Below are 23,813 nucleotides of genomic sequence, written 5' to 3'. Positions count from 1 at the left end.
ATTTTATTAATTGAAAAAAATACAAAAAATGCTAATCAGTAAATACAAAAATAGGTAGGTACTTAATATTAATCATTTTCAGATCGATATAAGCTCATATAAAATCCCCGTAAATTCTCCGGAATAAATGGAAGCTGCTCTTAAATGGTATCTTTAATTTTGGTTGCTATGGGTCTTGATTTTAATGGAACCAACATATTTTCATTTTGGCCTGTTGTGCGGGTCGATTTGTGTTTAATAATATCTACTTCTTGCCACTCTTCCTTCTCATCAAGTAAATATCTATATTTCGTTGTTCCAAATTTATCAACTATTATCCATCTTACATTGCGGAAAAGTATCTTTTCTCCCTTGTTACTTTTCTTTTTGCCAAACAAATTTAACTTTCGTGGCAATTCTTTTAGATCAATAAATTTATCTTCCATTCTAATTAACACAAACGGATTTCTTTTTCTAGCTTCCCTCATTAACGTCATGTACTGGTCTACTGCATAAATATTTTGAGCTTCCGGATAACTTTTTCGACAGCCCCAAAGTCTCTATCAATATCCATGAAACTGTGGCCTTTGTTGGCTTGTGGGTGAAATTATATTATTTTCCAGTTCATTTTCAATAATTTGAATAGGGTCATGTAGGTCAATAACAGTTTTTGTTTGCCGTCTTGTTCTAAAAATTAAAAAGTTTTTATTCACACAAAATAAGGAACATTCTTGATTCAAAATAAAACATTACTTTTTATAATAACGAAAATATTGTAGTGTATAAATACATGAGACAGGAATAATATTATTTTTGTTCTACATATAAAGGGAAGCCAATAGTAATAACTTTGTACTTTGCATATATTTTTTTCCAATATTTTCACTAAAAAACATATTCACTAAAAATACATACCAGGTCTTATTACTCTTTGATTTTGGTTTTTAAAAAATGTAACTGTATTTTGGTTTGATATTTTCTTGGCTTTTTTTCCTTTTTTTTGCACAACTGGTACTCGTTTTCTCTTACGATACAAATGTTCAGGTCTTTCTTCGTCGATAAAATCTGAGGTAAAATCAGATTCTGGGGTGTAGTCTGAACCAGAATCTAAAAATGGATCCTCATCGCTCTCTGTTTCGTTGTCACTTATTTTAGCAGCATTCATACCTAGCTTAATAATTAGACTAGTTCTTTCATGAAATTCACCCATTAAGAGTATTATCAAAACTAAAATTAAATTCCTAGTGTTATCTACATATTTTTTTCATTTCAAGGTCATGTAAAAAAGTGTTTATGATTTATATTATCAGCTTAGTTTAAATTAGCGATAATATTCAGTAAATAATGTAAATACGACTTACTCTTTTTGCGGAACACAATAAATACAAAAATTCACTTAAACTTCTGTTAAATAGGTGTTAGGGAAGAGGGAGCTCTATTAAAATAATCACAATGATTATTCAAATAAGAGCAAGGGTTGAAACAAATTGTTTATGATAACTAAGCATTACTTCTCTTTAAGTTGAACTGAAGCTTCTTGAGTTATTGACGAACGGAGCTATAAATACCACAGAATTCTGCAAGTAAGATTTTTTAAACGATGTTCCTTTATTGGTGGAACTATAAAAGTCCAAAATTATAACATTATATTATGACTCTAGTCATGGATTATCTACTTTTCTGTTTTTCAGATGGCAGGCAACTCACTTCTAGATATTATTATCACCTAGAACTTGTTCTTCAGAATCTTTGAACTAGAACAAGCACTTTATTAAAGCATGTGGTCGATCCTAAGGATTAATTACTGATAAAATGCTTAATGACTTTCTCTGCTATTAACAGCTTTCGGATTTCATTAGGGATGAACTTTGATGTAATTAAGTCCTTTATTTTTCATTTGAACTCTTTTAATTTCAATTTCAATTTAAAAGCCTTTCAAGAAGGACTTTCAAGGAGTCCAGTAAGCTTTTAATTCAAAAGATTTATCTAGAATTATTCAAAAACTGGGTTGTCAGTCTGATCTTACAGCTTAAGTCTTTAATGACAAGTACCTGAAGCAGTTGTTCATTTTTCATAAACTCTAGAAACTTCTCTGGCTTCACTGAAAGGCCATGAGGTATATTAATGCTGTCCCAGTCTTTAGCACTTTGATGGCAAATAATTCACTATAAGAACTTTGTCATACTTTTCTAGACTTATTTGAAATTTGTTCTTGAGGATTTTGGATTTTTTTAATCGGAGCGGGTATTTCAGTGAAGCATATGGGCAATCGTGATGCATTTGGACCATACAACTAATTGTGGAAATATTTATTGGCTATATTCCCTGCTACCAACAGCTCTCACCTCATCACACAAATATATTTTGTCAGGCTTTTGAAGAAGATTTGTAGAAGTTGCTGGTCTGAAAATTGAAACGAAGTGATGGAAGATTCTTTTTTTATGTTTGCGCATATCATTTTTCAGTTCACTCAGCCTAAATTAATTTAAACGATTAATCTGAGATTCCCCATTTATCCCAGAAAGTAAAGAGAACAAAAATTAAAACATCAGAATTCCACGAAACTGAACCGATCTTTATAAAAATTTGGAATTAACTACATTTCAGTCTATAGATCAACACCTGATATGCCAAAATACTTGTATAAGAAAATTAATGGTTGAGATGAAAGTTGTTTATAACTATGTGGTTACCTTTCGGTGCCATTGGATTTAATATTGATATCAATTTCGGGGGCGATTTTTTTTTGTCTTGACCTTAACAAGTCAAATTCTGAAAAAGTGCTCAGAGCCCGTACATCAATCGCAAAAGTTTTACGTCCGAAAAAAATTGACGCCCAGTTATTATAGTGAAATTTTTATGATAACCATGTTAAAGTCAAATTAAGCTCAAAGAATTCAAAACCTTTTAAAGACTGTAAACTCAAGTTGTAGAGTTGGAAAAGAACTTTTTCAGAATTTGACACTGATTTGCCTTTGTCGCTGCCGAAATAAAAATTTAAAAAAAAAATTGATGTAAGATTTGCTGCTTTTTCTGAATCTTTTATGTTTAAATGAAATTCAGAATTGACCAAATCCAACGGTGACTCCGCCATTATGAATAACTTGTATTATGCTAAAGGCTCAACTCCTATTAATGATCATCCTTAGACTACTGGATGTATTGGATGTAGTGTTGGGCTGGTCAAACCGAAGTTCTTTATTGGAAATGGAGTAAATATCGAATCATAAACTGCTTTCATTTAAAATAAAAACGAAGCCTGTTTTAAGACTCATCGCTTCTTAAAATGGACACAAAACATTTCTGTCGCATACTTTAATAATATTATCTAATTGACAATAAAGATTAACTTAACCAGTCTGATATTACCAGGGAGAATTTTGGATAATAACACCAGTTTTTTCAATAAATATTATATCAACAAAAACTTTCAAGTCAATGAGTCGTTTCATTTTTCCCATGTTTAAAAAGAAGTAGAACAAAAAATTATATTTGCCTTTAAATCTAACTCAACATTATGTTAGTATCCTTGAAGATGCTTCTTTTTCTAGTACTTCCTTTTCTACGACATGTTACCTTTCTAACTAATTATGGGTTTTACAACAGGTACATTTCCTTAAGACTGAAAAGGTTCTTATAAAGTCCCGATCTCAAAAGTAGCCAATCATCCTAAACCAAACAAGAAACCGAATAGTATTCCACCAGTAATCTCTAAAATTTTGGACAAGGTTGTTGCTGAACAAATCACCTCCTTTTTTTGATAGGAATATTATTCTTCCATAGCATGTAAGCCTAGTTTTCGGAGGAATTATAGCCCTACTACAGCCTTACCTCAGATATCTGATTCAGTTGCCTTACTATGCTATAATATGTAGTTGTCTTATTTTTCTGATAAAGACAAAATATACTATATATTTTGTCTTTGGTCTTTAAAGTTGGATAAACTTAGGTATTTGCTCATTTGCCAGAGTACTTATATCGGAAACTAAACACTGTTTTTAAATTCCATATCCCGGGTTCGATTCAAACTCGTAATGGTGGTGGGTACTGAGTTCCAAGGCACAACAATTAATTTTTTAAAAAAGGAAATTTTATTTTTGAGCTTTGCTTAACTCTTTTTAGGTTAAAGTATTTTGTACGTTAGTAACATCGTGTGTAAAGCATGCTCTATGGTGCTCCATATAAGTTTGAAGGCAGTTTTTACAATTTTAATCAGTGTTATAATACTTTTGCCAGTATGTGTCCTTTACTCGTCACTACTGCTTTCTACATGCTCAGAAGATTGTGTTTTCCAGGGAATTTCTTTATTACGTTGGCTGTGCCTTTGAAGAAGAAGCCTTTGCCGGTGACGATAGGGATGATCTTAGTGTACACGTTCCACATTCTTTGTACTTAGGCTTTTTCTCTACTTCTTTTTGTCTGATGTTTTATTGTTTGGCTTTCTTGTCTTTTAAAGTCTACGTTTTACGACATTGCCAGTTTTTAGGATTCTTCTTTTTAAATAATTTATTGCTAAAGGCTGGTCTTAACAAGCTGATATAAGTGACTCGGTTTCTGCTTTGATATTTGATTTTACGAGCCACGTCCATGTCTGACTCTGGTTGCCGATTTCTTTGTGCGCTTCCTTTGCTATTTGGCCGTATAAATGTTTGGCTTTTCATTTAGTTATTAGCTTCTCTGTCATCTTTTCCTCCATTTTCCGTTTAATCTTATTAACTTTATTTGTTTCAATTTCATTTGTGTTTGAAGCTTCAATAAGGGTTACTGTTTGTTGTTGGCTCTGTTGGTACACTATGCCCAGGTATTTGTTTTTCTCTTTCAGTCCTAGGTAGTTCGAGTCCCACTTTGGAAGTTTTCTCGGTGTTTTTGAGATTTGTCATACCTCTGGCTCTTTCTTGTGTCAGGATATAAAGCCTGTACGTAGGTGAAATGCAGCAATCATTATAAAAAGGTATTGTATTCCGCTATGTCCCTCGATACCTTGATATCTGTACATGTCCAGCCGATCCAGTGATCTGATATTACGTGTATCATTTAGTTAGTTATCCTTTTTCCAATGAAGGTTTCGTGCCTTAGTCCAGGCTTAGTTCAAGTTTCCTTAATTCTTTGTCATTTTTCGCTATGACCTTTAAGTCCTCAATGTAAAGTAGATGATTTATTAATTCTTTTGAGTATTACCTTTGTGTTATTTTCTAGCGTTATTGAGGCTAGAACTAAAGGGGGCGGATGCAGAATAGTAGGAGTGATGGGGAGTCCGCTTATTGGTAGATGCCCTTAATCTTTATATCTTCTGTCACTGTCGCCTTATTGATTTGTTTGTTTTAATGACAAGTTTGATGCTGATTTTAGGTGCTGGTTTATTTTAGGGTTAGATCTATGTGCCAAGTGGTCATGGTTTTGCTGATGAAGTAGAGTATATATGAGTATATAAAGTAGAGATTACAGGCGATGGTTTGTACATGTTCATGTGTTTCTATTATCCAGCTGCGAGAAAGATTGTCAAAAGTTTTGTGTTAATCAACCCAGGTAATAGGCAGGCTCGTCTTTCTTTATATTTCTTGTGCAGCGTTTTGGTTGTAAGTAGATGGTCTTTGCATCCATTGATATTTACGCATCCTTTTTTGTTCAGCTGGGAATAAGTTTTTGATTGTAATAACCAAATCTTCAAACTTGCAATGCCTTTATTTTTAATTAAACACAACGTTTCGATTGGTGTGTATCTCCAATCGTTAAGTATAAATAGTTAGTATCAGTCCATTACACATTTGTCTGAAAAATAAAATAATTTAAAAACTTTTTCAATTATTTTAGGCTTTATATTTGGTAAGCTGTAAAAAAGGTTTATGTTTAAACAGTCGTATGTCAGGAAATAAAACCGAAAGCAATATTCTTTTTTTGTAATAAGCTTCATTTTCTCTCAAACATTTTTTTTACAGGATTTACGTTTTCCCAGTGCAATAAAGTGAAAAATTCATATTATTAATCACAAATAGCTGGGAAAGTATTTTCATTTTTATTTACGCTTTAATGAATTTTTGCTTAGATTTTTCCCTTCCTGTCCAGTTTACCCATTTACGGCATGATGTTCTGCTCTACCGACAGCTCCCAGTCAGTTATTATTTAGAAATTATGACATAATAAAACATCGTCTTTCCAGAAAGCTATATTCAAAACTTATAACCATTTATGACACGAGGCTCTTTTGAATATGCAGATAAATATACGCAGCATATTTCTAAATCAGCTCTGTTCGTGTTCTCGCATATTTTATAACTTTAATAGAGAACAATATACGAGTTTGAAGACGTATATTCCGGATATTAAATAAACCAAATTAACATAAATCTTATATAGAGATAACAGTGGCCATCCCTTTTTTTTTTGCCGCATTATCCCAATATGTGCTGACAAGGCATCATCATCGTATTCCCTTATTTCGATGTCATTTTAACATTGTAAACGAGTAAAAGATTATGCGGGGTTTCTAATAAAAAAGGGGTTAAAAAAATTTGATGGAGAAAACTTTTGCCAGTGACATTTTTGCAAAGCAGAGATCGGGGCAATTTGGGGATATAAAAAGGAATTGAAATGTTTACTTTCAAGGCAACTCGGTTTTATTAAAGTCTTCTTTATTATGATCAGATAAATGGCTCTATATCCGATTTCCATCCAGTTATACCATTTATTTCTTTCCATTATTACGCTTAATGGTATTTTGACTTATAGCGAACTTAGTCACTAATTAAGGCGTTATTGATGAAATTTCTAGCGTTGATAACTCAAAGTTCCTGAAAATATCAATAAAGGTGTTTGCCATGGTATACCGGACAGAAGTGTAAGCCATATATTCCATCATAAAATCATAATTCAGCACGTGAAAAGACAAAGCCATCAGTAATAATCACCTAAGGAGTTTTCCAGTTCTCGGACAAATCGGAGGCAATTCGAACGGAGACGAGACCATGGAGTAATGAAATTTCTAACTCTGAATAACTTTGACTCTTTACCTTCCGGAGCTCGCGCTAAGTATTTTGGAAAGGACGCTCGCATGCGGACTCAGAGTCCGCAGCCTTCAAATGTGCAAGTTAATTTTTATTTATTTTAAGATTTTATTCATCGAATACATTGATTTTTGGCATTTTAACAAAACTTATTGCTACAAAAAAATTAAAATAAACATTTAACAACACATAAAAACTTTCTAGAAATTAAAAATAAAAATGTGTTTCATTCTGAGCGGCATTCATGACAAATAACAAGTGAATGCTCTAAACAAACACATTTGTGGCATTCAACACAAAAAAAACGAGGTCTATTTTTTTTTCTATCGCAGTATGAGCAACGTCCACGTTGTCCTGCTGGTAGAGGCTCAGGTGTAGGTGTTTCCAGTCCGAAAAGTTCTTGTATTCTCAACTGCGTAGCCTTAGGAATAGTTTGCGTCATTCGACGGCGAATATAGCCCTCCACTAATTGAAATGACAGCAAAGATCGCAAAAACTTTCTTCGTCGTATACTTCCATTATTATTCATTGAATGAATAACAAAAGAGTTTATTTCCGATACATTGAGTAACGAATAGAACACAACCATGGGCCATCTTCTTCTATTACGTGCACAGTTATAAGACGCACATAGCTTGTCCACACAGTTAACACCTCCTTTAGATGAGTTGTAGTCCAATATCATATCTGGTTTTCCAGTAGAAGCATCTATTTTATCGTCAAAATGCATACTTGATAAAAGCAGCACGTTTTTTTTCTTTTTTGGTGTATATGATACTAAAGTACAGTTATGACGAAAGGCGAACATGGACGATAAAAGTGGACGACCCAAAGGATTTGAAAATTCAGGTGGCAATTCCCTTTTGTTTTTTCTAACTGTACCTAATAAAGTTTGCTTGAAATCGGACTGAATTGAATTGAGTAGCTCCATACTGGTAAACTAGTTGTCAACTGTAATATTACGACAGGTTCCTTTTATTGATTGGCACAATCTCTGCACCACTGCAGTAGGAGAATTACTCGCTTGGAATGGACCCTCAGGCTGCTTTCCTACGTAAACCTCCATGTTGCAGGTGTAGAAAGTCTTGGCGTCTAAGATAGCAAATATTTTTAACCCATATTTATTGGGTTTGCTAGGTATATACTGCCTAAAGTTGCAACGCCTCCGAAATGCTTCTAGCTTCTCATCTATTGTTAGCCATTCAAAAGGTGTATAGGCTGAATCAAAGTTACCAACAACTGTATCAAACACTGTCCGGATGGCTGCTTGTCAGTCTGTTTTCGTTCGTCCCTAGTTGCCAAATCATCAAAACGTAAATGATCTAGTAGAAATTGAAATCCACATTAGGGCATCGTTAGTCGAAAAAGCTTGACGCCAGTACCATTCTGTGTCCATATTTCCTCAATATTAAGTCGATTAGATTTCAATACCCCAGATAAATAAAGCAATCCAATCAGTGCTTGTATTTCTAATATGTCCGTGTCTTTTGCATCTCTTTCACGTTGGTGATTGCCTCTACTCATGGCAATATGTCTGTTTGTATTTTCGACTATCGAATTCAGTACTTCGTCTGTAAAAAAAAGCTTCCAAATGTCAATTTCTCTTTTTAGGTCTTTCGCAGGTCTTTTTACCCCTGGAAGATGCTTTATCAAGTTCTCCGCCCTGGTTTTCACATTTCTTTTCGTCATATGTTTGGCCCACTCAGTTCCATCTTTGCCAATAAACACAGGGTAATTTCCCCTAGCCACTTCATCAGTGGCTTCCGTCTCCAAAGTTTCTTGTTAGTATCACTATCCAAATCTTGCCTTTCTAAATTGTCTTCTTCTCCATCATCTTCTTGGTCCTCAAAATCACTCTTTGGCTCCTCATCACCTTCTTCCAAATATTCTTGCATGAGCTTTTGCAAACGAGCCTCCTCTCGACTCCAGGAGCACGCCATCTATAAAAGTGTACAAATAATAATAATCTATCTTAAATTTTAATAATAAAAGCTAACACTCACCATTGCACAACAAGTTTAACAAAAAAAAAACGCATAAAAATATTTAAATTGAACGCTCGCGCGCGGACTCACAGTCCGCAGTGGCTATAATTTGGCAATAAATGCACACACCAACGCACAAATGAGCACTAACTGTAGGAGAACAAGGGATAGAAAGATACTTAATATTACAGCGCTGCGGGTTGTCGATTGTCGAAATTAACGACAAAATAAAATAGTTGCGGAGTGAGAGTCCGCGCGCGAGCTCCGAAAAGTTAAGTGGAATGCTGTAGTCTCTAGACTATACCGAGATCCTGGAAAGATCGAGAAAGATCTTCACTTTGGTGGGACCGGATAGGGCTGTAAGTCATATACTCCATCATAATGTCATACCTGAACATGAGAAAAGGCAAAGTCATCAGTCTTAATCATCTAAAGAGCTTTTCAAGAGCTTTTCCAAAGGCTTTAGCTTTTCCATAGAATTGACTCTATAGCAGATGTGGTCAACTGTAAAAGAACATCAATACTGTAGACTATTGGTGCACTTTGAATAGGCTTAACCTTAATGTGGCCAGCTACTTTCGAATCAAAAGTCCAGTTATATTTAATTACTCAGTCAATGAAGAGTCTCTGGCAAGGTCTACCTGTTTTAAGAATCTTGGAGTCACCTTTGACCAAAAATTTTCTTTTATCCCTTACATCGAAGAGACTGTATCTAGAGCTACTCGGATGCTGGGCTTTATTATTAGAAATTGTAACTTTTTTTTAAACACTGCCACTGTCAAACATCTCTACTATGCATTTGTTAGATCCAGGATAGACTACAGCTCCCTCATTTGGTCTTCCATTTACAACTATTCCATTTACCTATTGGAATCAGTCCAACGGCGATTCCTTAAATGTTTGGCATTTAAGGATGATGGAGTCTATCCTCCAAGGGGTTTTGACCATAACCTGCTGCTCTCTAGATATACTGAATGGTAACTTGCGAAGAGGAGAGAAATGCATTCGGTAAAATTCTTGTTTAATTTTTTTAATCATAAAATTGACTGACCATCCCTTTTGCAAAGGATTTGCTTTCATATACCACGCCCAGGATCTAGACTTGGACACAGCCAGGTCCAACATTCTGTACCAGAGTCCTATTCACTTTATGTGTCAAAACTTTAACACTATTGCTGATTCTTGTGATATTCACCAAAACAATCTGGCTTTAATGATGATAAATCATTTTTTATCCTCTGATTTCTTCCATATCCGATACTTGAAGAACTATTCTGCTATCTCGAAATCACTTTTTAATTAAATTAGGTTCCAAGGTGGCGCGTATAGCCACGTCCAAATTAAAAATAAGAATCTTGTGATGCGGGGGAAGGATTATTTTTCTTTTAAGTGTGAAACTAAATTATCGTGTTAGTTTTTTGTTTGTTTTGACTGGGATAAAGTTACTGACATAATTTCATATATAGTGTTTTCAGAATTAAGTGGAAATAACCATTTTGAATATATAAAGTATATAAATGTATTTACGTAAAAAACTCGCCACAAGCAAGGTAAACATATTGTTTGCGAACAACAACTTAGTTGATTAAAGTGATTTTTTTCCCTCTTTTATCTTTGTTCAAGGTGAAACAGAGGAGGGATGGAGAGAGGTAAAAATGCTACTGTCTAAATATTTATAGATAATATCAAATATCGATGTCAATATTTGACCTCTTTTTAAACATTGTACAAACCCCATAGAGAATTTTTGTTAATTGTTTTGGTCAAAAGTTGCTACTATTATAAAATTAACTAAAGTTGCGTAGAATAACAAAAATTATTGGAGAATGTCTTGAAAAATATCGTTTTTTTCAAAAAGTTAATTTTCTATAAAATTGAATGACAAGCTTTTTTTTTATTATTGGATTATTTTAAGGAAAAGTAAAAATGTCTTACAATTTTCTTGTGCACAAAATGATTTTATTGGCACCTTATCGTTTGCGTTTCTCAGTCATACAAAAATATGAGGCGATTCCAGAATTTTGGTAAAACCTTGGTTTGGTGGTACCAAAAACTAGACAACCTCAGAGCAGAATCAAGAACAGCCTTCAATAAAGCAAAAAATGTCAAGAGTAGCGGAGGTCTGGCACTTTTATCAGAGCCATCTCAATCAATTTAAAAAGGTTGCAAGACAAAAGCAGAGAAAAGCATGGAGAACAGACTGTAGCGAAATAGAGAACTATACAAATGCTGCAAGATTCCTGACAGCTCTTAATAAAGACCCACGTCGGAAAGTAGAGAACTACGCAGAGAGATTGGCACACTTACTGCCAAAAACCAAGAAAGCACATTTGCTACATTTTTCTTATTACATTTCTAGCAATACGAAAAATCGCATACACGTTCCTTACTTATCCTCGAATACGGATTGGATACTTGCTGATCGAATAACATACAAGGACAAAATTAATTAGGCACTCTCCAGATTCTCTTCATTTCCAGAGAAACATACTCAGCATACATGCAGTGATAGGGTGGGTTTAAAGGTCGATGAACCACAAACAGTATACCCTTGGTGTTCGAGGATGCGTTTGACAATAAAACCTTCCGTAAAATTAGCCAATCGATAAAAACTAGAAATACCCCAAACACGTTAATCGGATAAGTGTTCAACATGCTTTCCAAAAGAATTATATACACATCAGTGTGCAGTACGTTAAAATTAGGGAATATTAACCAGAGACTGTCCGCAGGAAGTGGCGCTATCCCCTCTACTATGTTACATACTCATAATTCTCGAAAATCTGATTATCTGCCTAAATAACGGCTACCTACCTCTGCAGTCATTCTGCAAACTGGTAAAATAGAGCAACCTCTTTGCGAATGAATGTATGCGGCTCTTTAAATTATACAGAAGTGGTGTGCGACCTATTCCCTATCCCTTAACGCCAAAAGGACTGAGATAGTGCTATTGACTAAAAAGGAAAAAAACATGCCTTCTAGCACCCAAACAATCCGCCATTTCACTAAGTTGTTCGTTGAAAGTACCTCAGTGAGATAATGAATAGTAAACTAAATTGGAACTCACACATTACTATAAAATTACAGAAAGTATATATAATTTACGAACACTATAGGCGTAGTCATTATGATAAAGGAAACTATGTGGATCTACACAGCTCGCATAAGATCTATCCGAACATAAGCGCCATTGTCTAGTCATAAAATGGATCAGGTCCTTCTGTCGTCGAAAACTAGATCATGTTTAAAGAATACCTTGGCTCAACATAAAGGGAGCAATGAGAACCGCATTAACCAAGGCTTCGGAAATTATGCTGTGTTTCGCGCCCCTGCCAGGTAGGCAGCTTACGACACAGTGTGGCAAGAGGTCAAGATCTATAAGTTTCTGCAAATAATTCCGTGCAAAATAACAGCCTGAATGCTGGACAACATGCTGAACAACAGAATTTACCAAGTCGTAATGGATCTTACGTAAGCTCTCCACAGAAACTCAATCAACTTATACTTCTTAGACTTGCCTGAACTCTGGCCGAAAAAACATGGACATGCCATTGACAATTGCGAACTCATCATTAGCTGCGACTCATTTGAGGAAGCAGAAGAAATTTTAACGGCTGATCTCGAAATGTAAACTTGATCAAACTCGTAAACAGGAAACTCGGTATCCAATTTAAAAACACAACTTTGAAATATAACAAAAAACCAAAGTACCTAGGTGCGACACTCCATAGAACAAATTTCTTTAAGGAGCACTTATCAAAAACTGAAGAGAAACTGAAAACAAGAAACAATATAATACAAAAATTGTGCGGAACTTGTTGGCGTGCCATAGTTTCTATTCTCAGATCAGTCGTGGGCCTAGTCTACTCAGCTGCAGAGTACTGTGCTGTGTGCTCCGGTATGGCTCAACAGCCCAAGTATTAGATGCAGAACGCAACAATACTATGAGAATGATTGCTGGCGTTATTAAATCGACTTCCACAGAATAGTTTCCATGCTCTGTACACGGCGTTTAACAAGATACTGGACAGCAGAGAACTGTCGATCCACACAGACATCGAGGACGATAACCACAACCGCCTCCGATCTAGAAAACCACCAAGACTGTACCAAATGCGATAGCAGACGAATGAAGCATCACCGGCGCTTAGTATCAGGAATGGACATCGCAATAAAACAGAGATATGTCATCCATTATCAACTTATCACCAGTCTTCGACTTACTAAGGAAAACCTGTTACACGCTAAATAGAATCAGAATGCAGCTTGGCAGATGCACCTATACTTTACACAAATGGGGCAAGAGTCCAAGCTTCTCCTGCGTGTGCGGAGAAAACCAAACCGTCAAACGTTCCTCTAGAAATTAATACTTTTAACTAAAGACGCATTCATTTAGATGAATGTAACCGAAATGAACACTCTGAAGTGATCTATGGATCCATCAGAGGCGTACCCAGGTAGGAGCAGGGGGAGCAGAAGATAAAATAATCGTCAATTTTCCTGGCAAGCGGGAATTAAAAACGTGTTACCTACTCTGCGTAAAATTAAATGTTAGGAACAAAATATCTTTTCAGTATTTTTATTTAATATTTTTTTATCTATAATTAAATATTCTACAACATTCGATATAGTATACCGTTAGCGACTCAATAAATTTAAATCTCCCGCGAAACCGTCTCATCTCGTACTTTCCGCTCCCGACGAGACATCAGAGCCATTTAGGATTAAAGCAGAATATAATTGGGAGAAAACAACATCTAGCGCTATCTAGTTACGGACGACAGTACTTTTTCAGTAAAGAGAATAAGAGAAATCTGAAATAGCATCAATTTATACGATCAATAGCGACACCTATTAAATAGCAATACCACAAAGTTCTATGTATTTATTCTATGTAAGTACGGAAAGAAAAGGCAGTGATAGCAAGTATGAAACAAGGACGGAAATAGAGTCGAGAGTCGACTATTTTCTACGTATTTCGGGAGCAGGAATATTTGAATATATAAGCGGGATCGTGAGGCAGAGCAAGACAATTCAGTTCGACGAGACAACGAATACAATTCAATTCAGTTCGGAGTTTAATACGGCCGAATATTTCATGCGCCATAAGTGTCTTATAGTTTAGTTGCGGCGACACGAGATTTAATTTACGTTTACTGCGCAACAATTGGAGACTGGAAATATTGCTCTGTCAAATGGATATCAGAAAATTCTTTGAAAGAGGTGAGTCAAAACAAAACAAAACCTGATATGATTATTTGATTTCTTTGTTCAAACCACAAAGTTACATAATTTTGAATATCGCGATTTTACTTTTACTGATAGGAAGTCCGAAGTATATTTTATATTTGAATTTGATGTTATTATAGGTATATTGATCTTTATTTTCCGTATTTTCGTTCGAGGCCTAAACACCGTAAGAGTAATTTTGTGTATCCATTTTTTAGGGACAATACGCGAAAAAAGAAAAAAAGGTCGGGAAAGTAGCAGTGGCAACGATGAAAATGACAACCATGATAAAACTACTCATGTAATGCCAAGATCATTGCATGCTAACATTGGACAAGCGTCACATTCTCCAGCAGAACTTGAAAATATATTTGTTGCCGACTATTATTCTCCATCGACGTCCCAACAACCTTATGACATTAACGTCGATCCTGAAATTATAGTGGACGATGGCTATCATGAAAATGATCTGGGTCGTTATGTTGGGTTGCTACCAAGCTATAGACGGAAAAGAAGAGGAAGTTGTTACAAAATCCTTTGATCCCGCCCAGAAATTACAATTTTGAAAGTAATGCAAGCCATTTGAAAAGTAAATTTAATCATGCTTGGTTGGATCAATATGCACCATGGCTAGTATATTCCAAGCGACTAAAAGGTGCTCTTTATAAGCTTTGTGTTTTGTTCCCTCCGCCCATCAGCACTGTAAGAGGAACCTTGGGATCATTTATAGTCAGGCCATATATAAAGTTCAAAAATATTCATGAATACTGTCAAAAGCATGCAACGACCAACCTTCACCTAACAGCGAACAAATGCTGCAAAAAATTTTCTTGAAAATGTTCCTGTAGACATCCAACTGCAAAGTGGACACCAAAAAGCAATCGATGAAAACAGACAAATATTGTCATCAATTATTTCTTGTATAGTATTTTGCGGTACACATGATGTGCCTCTTAGGGGAAAACAAACAGGTGAGGATGTTGTATTAGATTTATTGAAGTTGAGAATCAATTCAGGGGACAACAAATTAAAGAGTCACCTGAAAAAGTGCCGTCGCCATGCAGTTTACACATCGCCAAAAATACAAAACGAATTGATAAATTTATGTGGCGAAGTTATTAAGGAGAATATAATAAGTGAGGTTCAGAAGACCATGGCTTACGCAGTCTTAGCTAAAGAACAGCTGTCAATAGGCGTGCGATTCTACGAGGAAAGCAAAAAAAAGGAAAATCAGAGAAGAATTTGTAGGGTAGGAACTAAAAGCACAAAATGCTTCAGCAATTGCCGAAGCAATTGATAATTTCTTGATTACTTCTAACCTCCCAACCGAAGATTGCGTAGGGTTTGGATTCGATGGCTGTTCTACAATGGCAGGGAAAGAGGGTGGCGTACAAGCCATTTTGAGAAAAAAATATCCTCGTGCTTTATATTTTCATTGTTCAAGTCACAAACTCAGCCTTATTGTGAATGATGCGAACGCAGTGGCAGAAATTAGAAATACTATCGCCACTGTAAAGGATGTTGTAACGTTTTTCAGAGAATCGACTACACGTCTCCAAACTTATCACGATTGTGTGAGACGAGATGGTCCGACCAATAAAAATCAATCAGAAAATTTTCTCAAAATTTCCCAGAGCTTGTGAGATCTCTAGAAACGTTATCCGTAGAGGGAAATTATGCTACCAGAAAATCTGCATATCAGTTGCATTCAGCTATTATAAAACCAGTGTTGATTATTGCTCTGCAAACAATAGCCAAATATTCAGCAGTTTTAAAACCAGTAGTTAGCGCACTGTAAGTTTAAGCGATCGACATGATCACGGTGGGGACACACATCATAAGTATCAAAGACATTCTCAGAAATGACCGCGAGTTTCCTGATAGAATATGTAATGAAATGCTTCAAAAAGCGCGAGCTGTTGCAATGGACTTGAACATAGAAATTTCGGTTGCACGTCTTGCTCACAAGCAAACACATAGAAGTAATCCGCCATCAGACAATGATAACGAATATTGGGGGCGTTCCCTGATAATACCATATTTTGATTCACTCATTTCATCATTGAATATTCGATTCGATTCTCCCAAGAAAATACTCCGGCGTTTGCTTTAAGTAAGCTACATCCCTTGTATGTGACCAAGGCCAAAACCAGCATTACAGACTTACACAAGAATGCAGAATCATCCCAATAATTTTATAACCTGGATATCACCGGAGAACTGAACCTTTGGCATAATTTATGGGTGAAGAAGGCTTTATCAGATGATCAGTTAGGGGACATTGTAGGGAAAGTAGTTGATCTGTCGAAATGATCAAGTAGTTGATCTGTTCAACGAAGCCAATATTTTTTACCCTGCTGTCAGAATGGCATTGATTATTTTAATCACTATCCTATGCACCACGGCGAACGACGTAGAACGGTCCTTCAGTACGCTGCGAAGAGTTGAAACATGGCTTAGAAGCACCATGGGTGAAGAAAGGCTTACAGGATTATGTCTGATGAGCATACATCGCAATTATTTAAAAGAAAGCAGTGACTTTGTTGAAAAGACTGTCATAGACAAATTTTCGGCAAATCCGAGAAGATTGCTGTTAAATTAATATACATATATATTATGATTATATATATATATAATATTTTGTTTTGGGTCAATCAAACTAATTAATAAAAATCAATTTTCATGATTTTTTGTTTTAATATACCCGACCGAAAATCTTCTCGAAATGTTCGTATGAGCTGCCCCTCCCCCTAGCTGAAATCCTGTGTACGCCCTTGGATCCACTATTATTCAATCATCGAAAAATTCATTCAGGTATTGAAAAATATTTTTCCGAATTTTATTGTTTTAATTTCGCCGCTCTTAGAAATCTGCCTCCCTCTTCATGCGCACGGAAACCATTTAGTGTGAATCTTTTACTTGTTGCATTATGTAAGCAAAAAATTAAAAGATACTTTACAAATGTTTACGAAAAATGGACAAGAAAGATATTATTGGTATTTTTTTTTACCTGTTCAAACAAATGTGTTGTGTGTTAAACATAAAAAGACAATGAAAATAAATATGAGAAAACTCTTTATTTCCCAGAGGAAAGCCAAAAACATATTTGATTAAAGTGATTTTGCCCTCTTTATTCCACCTTTCTACAAGGTTAAACAGAGGCGAAGGAAGGAGGAAGGTAAAAATACTACTAGCTAAACATTTATGTAAAATATACAAGTTTTTCCATTGGCTTATTTACATTGAGAAATTTTATTGAACTTAAGTTGGTCATTATTTTTTATTTGTTAAGTGGCAGTGGTTTTTCTTATAAAAACCATCCCATTATCGTTCTAACAGATTATAGGAGAAGAAAAGTTTGTATTTATATTTATACAAATATATTACTTATCTACATATATATATATATAGATAGATATAAGGAAATGATACCAGACCATGGCGGCTCTAAAGCAAGGCGACTGCTAATAATTAAGACCCGACAAAGTATCAAAGACTTGGTGGGAATCCTGACCGGGCACAACAGTCTAAACAGGCATCTACACCTTCTTGGGATAAGAGAAAGCCCACTCTGTAATTGCGATACTAGGGAGGAAACTTCATACCACATACTAGGTATCTGTGATAGGTGGAGTCGCCTGAGAAGGAACATTTTCGGAGCAACGACACTCCAGCGGGAATATCTTAAAGATCTGGACTGGAACAACGTGCAAGCCTTTATTAAAAGGACGGGCCGACTCAGTGGAGAGCGCGCATTGGGAGTGGAGGCGTAGGGGTGGGTGATTCTGGGGTTGGCGAAAAGGGTGCGCAGTCCCTACTTGCCGAGCTCTAGCTTACCCACCCTTACTACTACTACTACTACCTGCCATGAAAAACGTAGAATGAAATACACCAGAAGATGTGAATCGGTACACATATAAAGAAACAGAAAATAAAGGTTACAGCAAAGTCTCAACGCCCTTCAAAAAGTGTCTAAAGAGAATTACGCCTGAAAGAAAGGTCACTATTTTTCCTGCTGTGGTATCAAGTGCGGCATATCGAGACTGTTATGCCACAAAGTTTAAAAAAAATGTGCCAAAAACAAAAGCAAATAAAGGAGCTGTACCAGAAAATAATAGTTCTTCTGAGTCAGACATTGAAGTTCCCTATGATAATGAAGATAATGACCCAAGTGATACGGAAACAGAACTCGATTTGGAGGAAGGAAAATATGTTATTGTAAAGTATGAGGAAGAATATTACCCAGGCAAGTACTGCTTACATAGACATTTTATTTCTCAATCCATTTATTTTACCATAGTGCATCCCATGTAAATGTACTAAAGACAATACTTAAAAAAATAGTAGAGGGCATTACAGTGTGCAGGAAATGGCTAATTTTGAATAAATGTAATGCCTTATATTTTATATTCAAAAATGCAATAAAAATGTATATTTTTTATTAAGTGTCCATTACTGCTTCTAAATAATGTCTATTATTTAGTCAATTATGTCCATTACCCCAGCATTTGTCATTACTTTAATATATATTTTTTTGTTGAAACCCTTAATAGAAGTTACTAATACTGTATCCTCCAGTTAGTACACTAATAACCGGTTGTATCACCTACTGTATCAAGGCAGCTGATATAATTCATATCTCCATAGAAGGAAATTAAATTAAAAAATCTCTCCTTAGTGTCCATTACTCCCTCCACTACCCTACATCATAAAATTCTGTTTATTTTTTTTTTAAATCGATCGTCCAAATTTTTTTTTGTTTTAATATAATAGATTTTAGGTAACCTTTCTAATTATCCCAAAAAAATAAAATAAAAATCGTTGGGTCATAAATTGGTCAATCACCCGTTTTCTCATTTCATCACTAAAATCATAGTTTAATTTTTTTATATAGAAATAGGTATATACATCTAAACCCTATCATTTGCTGTCCATATTCGGGATTGAAAACCATACTTTCTCCTTCGTTTTTTTGTAAATTAAAATCTATATAAATATTATGTAAACATTAGAAAATAAGACTGCGTGTTTTACAGTGTTTTTATTTATTGTTTTAATCTATTTATTTATTTGTCTATTTAATTGTAAACTATTATAAATTCTAACGTCTTATTTCCAGCTCGGAACATGGCCTTAAGCCGAAACATCGGCATTTCTTTTGAAACAAAATCAATTTTATTTCTAGAAGTCCTAAACTTTCTCTCCAGTAGATTGTCTCTCTGAAATTTTCAAGTAATTTATTATTTGCTGTTTCTCCGAAAGTCAATAGTGTATCAACCAAGAAAATGTTTATAGACATGGCTTTACTTAGAACTAGATACATTATTTTCTCTTTCCTCTTAAATAAATAAAATAGGCACTGCCGAAGAAAAAGACTCCACTTTGCAGCGATGAAAAAGCCGCTAACTTTCGGATTGTATTTCGTTAGAAATAATTAACGAAATATTCACAAAAGTATCCCACTGGAATCCCCAAAAACGTACCCTTTAAAGTTACTGCGTAGGAAATGACTAGATTATTTATCTTGAAGTTTAAGCTCAATTGAGCCGATGTTCGGTTGGTAACTGGAGATGAATGATAGGCATATAAGCGAAGGAAAGATAAACGGAGTTTAGTAACTTTAATTAACTGAAAGAATTTATTTAATGGAAATTTTCGTATTAAAACATATTAGTAGTTTAATCATTTATTATGGAAAATCATTAAATTGTACAGACATTCATCATTCATACCGTATCGGATTCTCTAGTATAAATTTTGTATAATAGTGGAGCAAATTTTAACATTATATCAGTGGACGATTATACATTCCGATAATAAATTGTATCTAAAATCTTACCTGTTTAGTGTAGCGGATTTAGCTAATACTTTTGCGTAGAATCGTTTCTTAGCATTTTGTGATAAAAGTTTAGGACTATTTTTCTAATTCCTAACTTAAAAATTGCCATGCAGTGCCTGAAATGTAAAATAGATGAAGCTAATTCAAAACTTCTTACAAACTGCGACAGCTGTAAAAGGGAAATCTGGCTTAACTTCATCTGAAATTAGGGTATTGGAACTCAAAGGCCAGTGTACTCTAAAATTTCTTTGTGAGGACTGCCAATTTGGCTTGTTACAAATACCCCCAATTTTAAAAACTATTGATCAACTAAATGAGGAAGTGAGGCAATTAAAGGAGGACCTTAAAAAGAAACCGCCTACACCTACACGTGTCCTGAACACCACCTCTAGCTCTTCTCGATTGAATAATGATTTTTTTGTTGAACTTCAGGATCCCCAAAGCTGGGTCAACAATGTTATTGTTTACAACTTGCCTAAGGAAAATAAAGAATTGGACAGTGTTAATACTCTCTTGAACTCTCTTAGTATCTCCAATGTAGAAGTGAAAAGCACCGAATGGGAAAATCTAACAAAAACGGCCACAGAGCTCTTAAAGTCATTTTGCAAAAGCAAGAGGAAGCACAGCTTGTTATTCGTTCCAGAACCAAGCTAAAGGGTAGAAATATCTAACTAGGTCGGGATTTGACCAAAATGTAGGCAAAAGTGGAGGCCGCAGTAAGAGCTGAATTCAGACAAAGATTGTCAAATGGAGAAAGAGACTTAGAGATTTGATATTTTTGAGAGGTTCCTAAAATTATTCAAAAAAACTAAGTAGAACAAATTCTGCTAAAAGTTTTTTGGTATATTACCAGAACACTCAAGGTTTAAGAACTAGGTTGGATGTGCTACAAAATAACTCACAGCCTGTCAATATAGCATAATTATATTTACAAAAACATGGCCGCATAGTGATATATAGTGATATATGATGCAAAACTTGCCGTCACGTACTTTAATATCTACCGCCAGGACCGTTCTAGCAGTACCAGTATCTTCAAGAGAGGGGAAGGAGTTTTAATTGCTATAAACAAATCTATACATAGTATACATACTACAGGGATTTTAAGTCTGCCAATTTTCAAGAATTTGTAGTGTTCTTGGATCAGTTCGACTCGAGTGGGATTTTTTATTTTTGAATAAGCCTGTTGAAGCAATGCTAAATATTTTTTATGAAGTTATCTTTATTGCAATTGATATATTTGTACCTCTAAAAAAATACTCAGCTAGAAAATTCCCAGTGTGATCTTCAATTGAACTTGTCATTAATACTTACAATCGTATTATCGAAAAGAAAAAAATGCACAAAAAATATAAACACAAACGATCATCTGCAGATTATCGGGCGTTTTCGAGATTGAGACAGCTATACAAGGAACTGACCTAGGAATGTTACACACAGTATATTTACTGCACTGAAGCAGCTATTGGCTCAAACATAAAGAAATTTTCGTCATTTGTTAATCATAAAAGGAAAAATAGCTCTTTTCCAAAGACACTGAGATACTCAGACGGGACCACTTGTTCTGGAGAGGAGATTGCCAACATGTTTGCTGATTATTTTTCTACAGTATACTCTCACCATAGTATTAACGTCCCCACTCATGAATTATCTGCATCCGATATCCCTCCCCTTCACATTAGAATATCTGATATATTTACTAAACACTAATCCTTGAATATTAACAAGGGTCCTGGATCAGACGGTGTGCCTACTTTATTCCTAAAAAAATGTAGCTTTAACCTCTCCAGGCCCTTATACCACATATTCAATCTGTCCTTTCGAACTGGAATGTTCTCAGACTATTGGAAAGAGAGTTTCCTTAAGTCTATTCAGAAGTCGGGCGACAAAACCAGTACTACCAACTATCGTCCTGTCACTATACTCAGTGCAGTTCTCAAAGTTTTTAAAAGCTTAGTACGTGACATCATCACCCCCTTTCTTGAACCTCTACTAACTGATTAGCAGTTTGCATTTAGAGCACGCAAATCTACGGGGCTGAACCTTCTTACTCAGGTGGACTTTTTGTTGGATGCCTTAGAGAAGGGATATCAAGTGGATATAATATACACAGATTTCTCCAAGGCATTCGACAAGGTACCTCACAATATTTTGTTGCATAAACTAAAAATGATTGGTATTGATGAACCTTTATTATCCTGGTTCAAGAGCTATTTATCTGGTGGTAGACTGATTTTTAAAATTGGAAATTTTCTTTCTAAAACTATTCAGGTTCCATCTGGAGTGCATCTGTTAAGGCTCTCATCTCGGGCCACTTCTTTTTAATATTTTTATCAATGATATAGATGAATGCTTCACTAGCTGCCTATTTTTGTTGTTTGTCGATGATCTGAAATTGAGTTGTATAATCGACTCCCCTGATGATTGTGACAAATTACAATATAATCTAAATAATTTGGCAGTTTAGTGTGAAGGAAACGGTATGAAACTTAATCCAACTAAATGTTAAATAATGACCTTTTGTCGTTCTAGAAATACTATTAATTTCGACTACAAGATCGGTCGCTATACCCTTGAAAGAGCTCTTCTTTTTAAGGATTTGGGTGTCACTTTCGATACAAGTTTACGATTTTCTCATCACTTAGATAGTGCTATCAATAAAGCTTTTCGCATGATTGGTTTTGTTAGGACATGTTCTCAGGACTTCACAAGTATTGCCGCTTTGAAAACACTCTACTGTGCCCTGGTCCATCCTAATCTGGAGTATTCCTCCTGTGTGTGGTCACAGAATAAACGATCTCACAGAAGCGAAGGCTTGCGTCGGCTCCTTTGATATCCGTGAACCAGTTTTTTATAAGCCCAACTGACATATTCACCCGGCGCAAATACACTGAGATATCTCGTAAAGTTGTAGTAAACGCATACACCGAACGAAGTGCTTTTATTTTTAAAATCAAAATGGTTATATTCATATAATACGGGAGCAAACTACAAAATTTAGTTACATTTCAAAAAGGATATTTTTTGTTAAGGCTTATATTGGTCCTTGCTTTTTAGAATAATTATAATAATTATTATTTTTATAAAAATTGTTATTTGACAGTTTTAATACACGATAGAGGTGTAGGTTAGTATACTTTTAATTTATTTTGGAATGGATCACATAAAAATACTGTATACCTAAATCAACCTTAATATTTTTATCTATGTACAATGTTATGTACCTGCACGTATGTACACATACATAGATACATATGGTTTAGGTATATACATATATGTTTATTAAATTAAATAATGTTTATTCTGTATTTATTTGCATGGCACGACAAATTAATTATGGAATATTCTGAACTTTTCAAAGCTTTTAAACAACCATAATAATAATGAATAATACATAATAATGTAACTTTTTTATACCTACTTTAATGAAAATAAAAAACGACAAATTACAAAATATCGCAAATATACACACTAACGCTCGCACTATAACACTAATTATAACCCGATACCCCACGTGGGCGACGACAGATGTACCCGTTAGAATGGGGGTAAATGGGAGGAGCCTGAACGAAAAACCGGTTCGGTAAAAAGGGCTAGCCCTCGCTTCTGTGAGATCGTTTATTCTGTGCTGTGGTCTCCTTTCTATGGGGTACATATTGATGCTCTTCAACTAGTTGAACACATATTTTGAAACAAATTACATATAAATTGAATATCTTGGATAATTACAATGATGCAGATATACTTGATATGCTACATATGGCTCCCATCACTATCCGC

The 23,813-nt window shown here is 35.0% G+C and overlaps 1 protein-coding gene across 3 annotated transcripts in view; it reads left to right on the top strand.

Moving 5' to 3' along the window:
• LOC126733592 (G-protein coupled receptor dmsr-1-like) overlaps positions 1 to 23,813 on the top strand; it is a 265,160-nt gene that overhangs the window by 162,518 nt on the left and 78,829 nt on the right. The gene's annotated exons all lie outside the window — the stretch shown is intronic.

Source organism: Anthonomus grandis, chromosome 2 (genome assembly GCF_022605725.1).
Source record: "Anthonomus grandis grandis chromosome 2, icAntGran1.3, whole genome shotgun sequence".
NCBI classification, from domain to species: domain Eukaryota; kingdom Metazoa; phylum Arthropoda; class Insecta; order Coleoptera; family Curculionidae; genus Anthonomus; species Anthonomus grandis.
The sequence above is the reverse complement of the archived record's forward strand: the minus strand, read 5'-3'. Positions and strand labels throughout refer to the sequence as shown.